General features: G+C 47.7%; 1 long non-coding RNA gene across 1 annotated transcript; it reads right to left on the reverse strand.

Moving 5' to 3' along the window:
- Positions 1–5,029: 5,029 nt before the first annotated feature.
- Positions 5,030–7,740, reverse strand: LOC143718380 (uncharacterized). The gene is made up of 4 exons (XR_013196339.1): positions 7,452–7,740; positions 6,804–6,871; positions 6,621–6,664; positions 5,030–5,363 (listed from the first exon to the last, which is right to left on the reverse strand). It is a non-coding gene; the product is annotated as an uncharacterized LOC143718380 (long non-coding RNA).
- Positions 7,741–8,207: the final 467 nt, after the last annotated feature.

Here is an 8,207-nt window from a genome sequence, read left to right on the forward strand (position 1 = left end):
GGGTCCATCTACTGATGCCCCGCGTATTTCATTCGGCGCTCCAGAGGAGGACTCGATGTCGATCGCGGCATCACAAGGCGGGCACGAGTCATCGGGAATTGACGATGCGGCTGCGTTGCCTGTTGCCTCCTTCTGGAGTTCCAGCGTTGTCCGTATCAGATCCAGAGATGACGGCCATGCTCTTCCGGGCCGCCGCGAGCATCGGGCTTGAGTGGACCCCTCCGCCCTGCCCTGAGCGCTCGCGGTTGGATCATTGTTTTTTGGGTGCGGCTGCCGCCTAACGGCCACAGCCAACCCCAATACCATTCTTCCCGGAAGTGCATTAGGATCTGGCGAAGTCATGGAAGGCTCCTTTGACCTCCCGTGTACGTTCGTCAGCTTTCTCCGCCTTTCCCCCCCTCGATGGGGCGGTCGCCCATGGGTACACTGGGATTCCCCCGGTTGAACGCTCTGTTGCCATGCAACTGTGTCCTCAGAGTGCTTCATCTCGTGGTACTCCTAAGCACCCGTCCAAGGCCTGTAGATTTTCGTCCACCCTCGTGGCGAGATCTCACAGAGCTGCAGGACAGGCGGCAGCCGCTCTGCATGCGATGAGCACCTTGCAGGTCTACCAGGCCCAGCTGCTCAGAGATATGCACGAGGCGGGGACTGACCCAGGGCTCTTTGATGAGCTGCGTGCCGCCACTGACCTCGCTCTCCGAGCGACGAAAGTGGTCTCACGCTCCCTGGGTCAGGTGATGGCTACCTCTCTGGTCCAGGAGCGTCACCTTTGGCTGAACCTGGCTGATATGCGGGACGCTGAGTGAACTCGTCTGCTCGACGCCCCCATATCCCAGGCCGGCCTCTTCGGCTGAGCGGTTGAGGACTTTGCCCAGCAGTTCTCAACCGCACAGAAGCAGTCTGAGGCGATCAAACATATTCTGCCCCGACGGCCTGCTGCTGCCTCAACCCAGCCGTCGGTACAGACGCCTCAGCCTGCTCGCCGCCGAGGGCGCCCTCCTGTTGCTCCCTCCCCTCCCGCACGGCCCCTGCAGCAGCCTTCACCCGGGCCGTGTCGTGCAGGAGGCCGCAGGTGCCTTCCCCGTACCCCTACGTGAACACGGGGTTCGCATCCTGAATTACCTCGACGACTGGCTAATACTGGCTTACTCTCGAGATCAGGTTTGCGAACACAGAGACTTAGTGCTCTGGCACCTAGCCCGTCTGGGCCTTCGGGTCAACTGGGAGAAGAGCAAACTCTGCCCCGTGCAGAGGATCTCTTTTCTCGGTATGGCGATCGACTCGGTCACTATGTCTGCGCAACTTACGAACGAGCGCGCACACTCACTGCTGACTTGTCTTCGACAGTACGATGGCAAGAGTGCGGTCCCTCTGAAATTGTTTCAGAGGCTCCTGGGGCATATGGCATCTGCAGCTGCGCCAACGCCGTTCGGATTGCTTCATATGAGACCGCTTCAGCTGTGGCTTCGCGATCGAGTCCCGAGGTGGGCATGGCATCATGGCACGCTTTGAGTTCCAGTAACTCCGACCTGCCGTCAGACCTTCACCCCGTGGAGGAACCTCAGTTTTCTACGGGCCGGTGTTCCCCTAGAACGAGTTTCCAGGCATGTTGTTGTCTCCACAGATGCCTCTTCCACGGGCTGGGGCGCCATGTGCAACGGACATGCTGCCGCGGGCTCCTGGACAGGACCCCAGCGTCTTCTGCATGTCAATTGCCTGGAGTTGCTGGCAGTACGCCTTGCTCTGCACCGTTTTCGCACGTTGCTCAAAGGTGAACACGTACTAGTCCGTTCAGACAATACCGCGACAGTAGCGTACATCAACCGTCAGGGTATGGCATCTACGCAAATTTTAGTGTCTTTGTTTATCCCGAGGTTTTCCCGCAACCTGCCGGATCCAGGCCGTTTCCAGATCTGACGAAGGACTTTCTCCTGGACCTGATGACAATGCAGTGCTGAAGTGCCAACTAGCCACTCCCTATGGAGGATCCCTATACCACTCTACAGATAAAGTGTTGTGGAATTTTTCGGTTCGCGTACCTACCCAAAGTGATAAGATAAAATAAAATTCTGCATCAAAATTTATAGACAAGACAAGTAGTTTGTTTAGGCATGGTTTGTAAGGAATTACAAACCTGCGCACACATATTCAAACGCACATAACTATAGAATCAATTCTTAATGCGCATGTGAACGCCATCAGCGTCTATCACAGGTTCACGTTTAAAGTCTGTTTAGAGAACGGTGTCGTCTTAGCGCCCCTAATTTAATAACAAATGATCATTTAGACGGAAGTGAATCAATCAAAACTAACTTTAGCTGGAAAAAACATTTTTCAAGAACCACTATGAAACCAAAGCAATCTCTGTTACCTTAAATTATATGTTTATCTCTGTAAAGCTGCTTTGAAACAATCTACATTGTTAAAAGCGCTATATAAATGAGAATGACTTGACTTGACTTGAGGGTGGTCTACGCTCCCGCCTTATGTCGCAACTCGCACGCCACCTCCTCTTATGGAGTCAGAAGCACCTGAGGTCCTTTCGTGCTATCTACATTCCGGGAGATCGGAACTTTGCAGCCGACGAGCTGTCACGGTTTCGGCCCGTTCCCGGCGAATGGCGACTCCATCCCCAGTCGGTCCAGCTGATCTGGGATCAGTTCGGGGACGCACAGATAGACCTGTTTGCCTCCCACGACTCATCCCATTGCGCCCTGTATTATTCCCTGTCCGAGGGCACCCTCGGCACGGATGCACTGGCACACAGTTGGCCGCGGGGCCTACGCAAATATGCGTTTCCCTCAGTGAGTCTTCTCGCACGGACCTTGTGCAAGATCAAGGAGGACGAGGAGCAGGTCATTCTGGTTGCGCCGTACTGGCCCACCCGGGCCTGGTTCTCCGAACTGATACTCCTCGCGACAGCACCTCCTTGGCCAATTCCTCTATGGAAGGATCTCCTTTCTCAGAGACGGGGCAACCTCTGGCACCCTCGACCCGATCTTTGGAGGCTCCACGTTTGGCTCCTGGACGGGACGAGGCAGGTTTGAGTACCCTGCCACCAGCGGTGGGGGCTACCATCACTTCCGCTAGAGCATCATCCACGAGACATCATCCAGGAACCTCTTAGTCAACTAGTGCTCTTCTCGCCGAGAAGACCCCAGGAGATGCCCGATCACTGTCGTGCTTTCCTTCCTGCACGATGAGCTGGAGCGAAGGCTGTCTCCCTCCACCCTGAAGGTGTATGTGGTATGTGTTGACGAAGCGTGCCTGGAATTCTGGCCCGGTCACTCTCATATGATCCTGAGACCCTGGCCTGGATATGTGCCCAAGGTTCCCACCACTCCCTTCCGGGACCAGTGAACCGTGAACCTGCAAGCGCTGCCCCTGGAGGAGGCAGACCCAGCCTTGGCACTGCTCTGTCCAGTGTGCGCTATCCGTGCCTACGTAGACAGGACGCAGTGTTTCAGGACCTCAGACCAGCTCTTTGTCTGTTATGGTGGGAGACTGAAGGGAAAGGCTCTCTCGCAGAAAAGGTTGTCCCACTGGATAGTGGACGCCATTGCTTTGGCTTACCAACAGCAAGGTCGACCGTGCCCTCTTGGTGTGACAGCCCACTCCAACCGGAGTGTGGCTTCCTCTTGGGCTCTAGCGCATGGCGCCTCGCTGGCAGACATATGTGGAGCTGCAGGCTGGGCGACACCCAACACATTAGCCGGATTTTATAATCTCCGAGTGGAGCCTGTGTCCTCTCGTGTACTCGCTTCAGTCAGCTAGTACTGGACCCGCTCAGGTGTCTTCGCTTCCACGCCACGGACTGGATACGTGTGATATATTTCCTCAGGAGACCCTTCCTCTCTGAAGCCACTGTTGACGCTGGCACCAGTCTCTATTGCCTGTGCGTCGGCTAGGTACCTCCGTGTGCATGGTTCCCCCCCTGAGTAACCCCCACATGTGTATTCCCACTGTAAGCCTCCTTGAGCATGTGTCTTTCCCTTGGCAAGTCACTTTGCCACTCCTGGAGTTGAAAGTTGCCACCCCTCGGGCTGGTCACTCCAGCGTTCCTCCATATGAAGCCCCCCGGCCATATGTGTGTTCTTAAGTCCTCCCTACGGGTAAGCATGCTGCGGCATATTTCCTCTGAGATATGCTTCCCAGTGTACCTAGGTATTCCTGTGTTAATTAGGACTCCTTCGTCCGTGCCAGTATCACGACAGGGGGATCAGACTTTCGCAGGGCACTGGAAAACATCTGTGAAGGTGGCGTGATTACACGGGGACCCACATTCGTCGTCATCCGACGTAACTCGGAGTGACTACGAAAGGGAACATCTCGGTTACGTATGTAACCCTCGTTCCCTGAGTAGGGAACGGAGGCTTTACTTCTCCCTGCCACTTCCGCTGTACCGCTGGGTAGACGCCTGAGTTCAGTCTCGGCTCCTCAGCGAAGACATACCTGCATGTTGCCGGCGTCCTCCTTTTATACCCACGCGGTGGGGCGGAGATACGCTATGCAAATTCCGCAGACCCATGGCATTTCATCGCCATTGGCTCGTTTTGTAATACACGAAGATGATTGGCTTTCTAGGCGAAACCCCCATTCGGCGTCATCCGACGTAACGTCTCCGTTCCCTACTCAGGGAACGAGGGTTACATACGTAACGGAGACGTTTTCCATGTGATGTGCCAACATATATGAAGACTTTTCTTTAACCCCCCCCCCCCCTCCTCTTCCCTTTGAAGAACACATTGCCCCCAAAATAAAAACAATATATATATATATAATATACATATATATTTACATGTTTAATTTTACATTATTTTGCTGTGAATAAATGCAAGGCAAATATAAATAGGTAATTACAATTATAACAATTATGATTATAAAGTTAAAGGAATTAATATCTAATATTGTAATTGAACATTTCAAACAGGACTACAACATTTAAGTGACATTTTAATATATTAAGGAGTATTCTGTTTTTTTTATTCTTGACATGGCATACCAAACGAATAGTTCTAGTAGACTTACCTATACTAAAAAAAAAAAAAAAAAAAAAAAGAATGCCTTTGGGAATGTCATTATGTCAAACAGCACAAATTTTCTCCCTTATGATCTGTGCAGTTCATGAAAAAGGTTGTTTTTTTAAACACCATTAAGAAAATAAACACAAAAAGAGACTGGGTATTGTGCAAAAAACTTTAATGAACAAAAGGAATAAAATAAAAAGACCGAAAAGAAGAAAAAAACTGCTTGAGTCCAGGTGACTAGTCTATCATGCTGAAAGCTGGTTGGGCTGTGGGGAATTAGGCATAACATGTGGGAATTCACTGGCAGGCTCCCATGTATCATCCCAAGTTTTGCCACTGTAAAATATCATAAGTGCAAAAAAATTCATTGAACCCAACAGTGATTTAGATTTGTTTTCTCTGTGTTCTAATTTAGATAGTTCATCAAAATGTATTTGTGTTTGTTAAAGTAGCATTAACCCTGGTTAAGCCCAGTGGTGGAATGTAACAATACATTTACTCAATTTAATTAATAACAAATTTTAGGTACTTGGACTTAATTGTTACACAATGTTACATAGAGTTTCTGTATATTGAAAGCCATGTATCTCAAAATGTACTGATTTCAATATGTTTCCGATAAACTGAGAGATCAAGTTGTCATTAGTTGGATGAGGAAAATCACATTTCCAGCCCATGTACATCAGGATTATCCATTTTAGAAATACTAAATTATGACACATAAATGTTTCAGATGCTGAAAGATTAATTTATGTGTGCATGATGCTACTTTTGTAATGCATTACCGAGTGGATGTCCTGCAGGCTCAATAAATAAGCTAGTTCAGAGCTAAAGCTAGCCACTAGAGTACTTACTAGAAACAGAAAACATGATAATAATAATTTGTTGCATGTATATAGCACTTACATGATCACATCAGGACCATTTTATTGTCCATACATTGGCTGTCTGTCAGCTAATTTTAGAACTATATTAATTACTCAGAAAGTACTGAATGGTTCAGCTCCTCATTACCTAGGCTACAATCCATTATGTTAATCAAACAATTCCAGGATCTAAAAAATAGAATATTCTAAATAAAAACAAGGACGTAGATCATTCTCCCATTTGTCTTTAAAATTATGGAATAGTCTTCCGAGCATTCCAAATTCAGACACAGTCTCTCAGTCCAGACTAAAGACAATTCAGATATTTGTCTTTAGTATGGACCAAGAGAGTGTGTCTGAATTTGGAATGCTCGGAAGACTATTCCATAATTTTTCATCATCGGAATGCATGTCCTAAAGGTTACTACCTGCCTAGGACCTACCTGCCGGATCTAGCACTTCTAAATGCCTCCACCTCATCGCTATTTGCTTCTGAGTACTTATAATCGACCTGACTCCAGTTTTTATAAAGGCTACCTCAGAGGATGATTTACTGGCGGGAACAACTACAGGACCAGGGAGTTTTCTCTTGTCACAGAAAACACTGACATGAACTTCCACGCTGCTTGCCAGACACCAGTTGAACTTTGCCTACATCATATTAATCATGGAATAGACTAATTTGCATTGCAACATGGAATTGAATAATTAATGAAACATGACTTACCACACAGTGCATGGCAACCAGTGGACTTTCAATTCAGCTTACCCCTACACACAAACACGAATAATAATTATTTTAACTGTTTAAGCAATCACTGAATAGGGCATAACATATTGTTTTATTATCTTTGAAAGGGTCCGAATCAGTCATTTAGAAAAGTAAGCAGCCTAACAGAACACATTTTACCTAATTTATCCGTTCCCCAGTTATTCGATCAAACTGGAAAACCTTCTGCCTACTACATTTTCGGCAACCTGAAATGATGAAAAGACAAGGAAAGTTTATTAAGCCATGATGCCATGATTTGTAGCTGAATCAGTCCAAATGTATAATTTCACATGCGAGGTGATATGCAGTCCTTTCCTTTTAGGTCCAAGAAAATTTGTCCCTGTTTTTTTCAATCAAGCAAAATGTACAGGATTGGATTTCTCAAAGTCCTCTTAAAGGTTCTTGTACACCAACTCCGAAATTCACGACCGAAATTTTCGCACATTACAAAATATATACGACAAATAAATGTTTAGTCAATCACGTTTACACACTGCCTACGAAACTTTCATCTGTTGAAAACTAGTTTTTGGATCAGTAGCAAGAATTTTGAATGGTGTTTTTACAATTCAGAGCCACAGAATGACGAATACGTGAAAACGCATACCAAAATTTCGGAATCAGCGTGCAAGGGACCTTAAGTCAGGCCACAGCTAAATAACTAAATACTGCAAACTGGCTACCAATAACTCGGTTAGCCGAATTAATCCAATTTACATGAAGTCAACTCTGAATGGAGCAAAATTATTTACAGTGTGGATTAAGATGTACCATGCAAAAAGTTACCTTTTCTTCTGTTCTTCACAAGTGGCCCTTCCTGACTCAAAGACGTGGAGATGGAAGAAGCAGACGGAGATGGAGGAGAGACAGAGGGAGAATAGTGTGAAGAGGTAGAGGTGTTTGTCCGTTTAATTTGTCACAAAGACTTAGAGCATGGCAGTGAAAGTGGGGAAGAAAGTGAAGGAAGAATAGTTGTACAAGTAGAAGAGGAAGTATGAGAGAGAGATGTTGGAGAGAGTGGGGAAGACAGAGGAACAAGGTTAAGAACAAATACAGTCTCAGACTCCTTGGTTTTAATCTCCGCCATTTGAATCCCCGCCATTTGAATCTCCGCCGCCGTTTGACTCTCCGCCGCCGCTTGACCCTCCGCCTCTGCTTGACCCTCCTCCGTCGCTTGACCCTCCTCCGCCGCTTGACTCTCCGCCACCCCTTGACTCTCCGCCGCCGCTTGACCCTCCTCCGCCGCTTGACTCTCCGCCGCCACTTGACCCTCCTCCGCCGCCACTTGACCCTCCTCCGCCGCTTGACTCTCCGGTTGCTGTGCTGAGGAGGTTGCTATAATACAGGTTTACTTTAATTTAAAATCTGGACATCTTAACAAAGAAATATACATGTATCTTAAATATTCATAATTTCTAAACCAAAACATTACTTACATTTTGTCAAGATAAATTCATAGGCCCTCCGCATCTTATCCAAAAGAGTTTTAGTGACAGGAGTGGGGTGCAGATGGGTAATTATATCTGCAACCCATTTATTCGA

The sequence above is a fragment of the Siphateles boraxobius genome, unplaced genomic scaffold, assembly GCF_051911475.1.
Source record: "Siphateles boraxobius isolate OS27281-9 unplaced genomic scaffold, OSU_SipBor_1 61, whole genome shotgun sequence".
NCBI classification, from domain to species: Eukaryota; Metazoa; Chordata; class Actinopteri; order Cypriniformes; family Leuciscidae; genus Siphateles; species Siphateles boraxobius.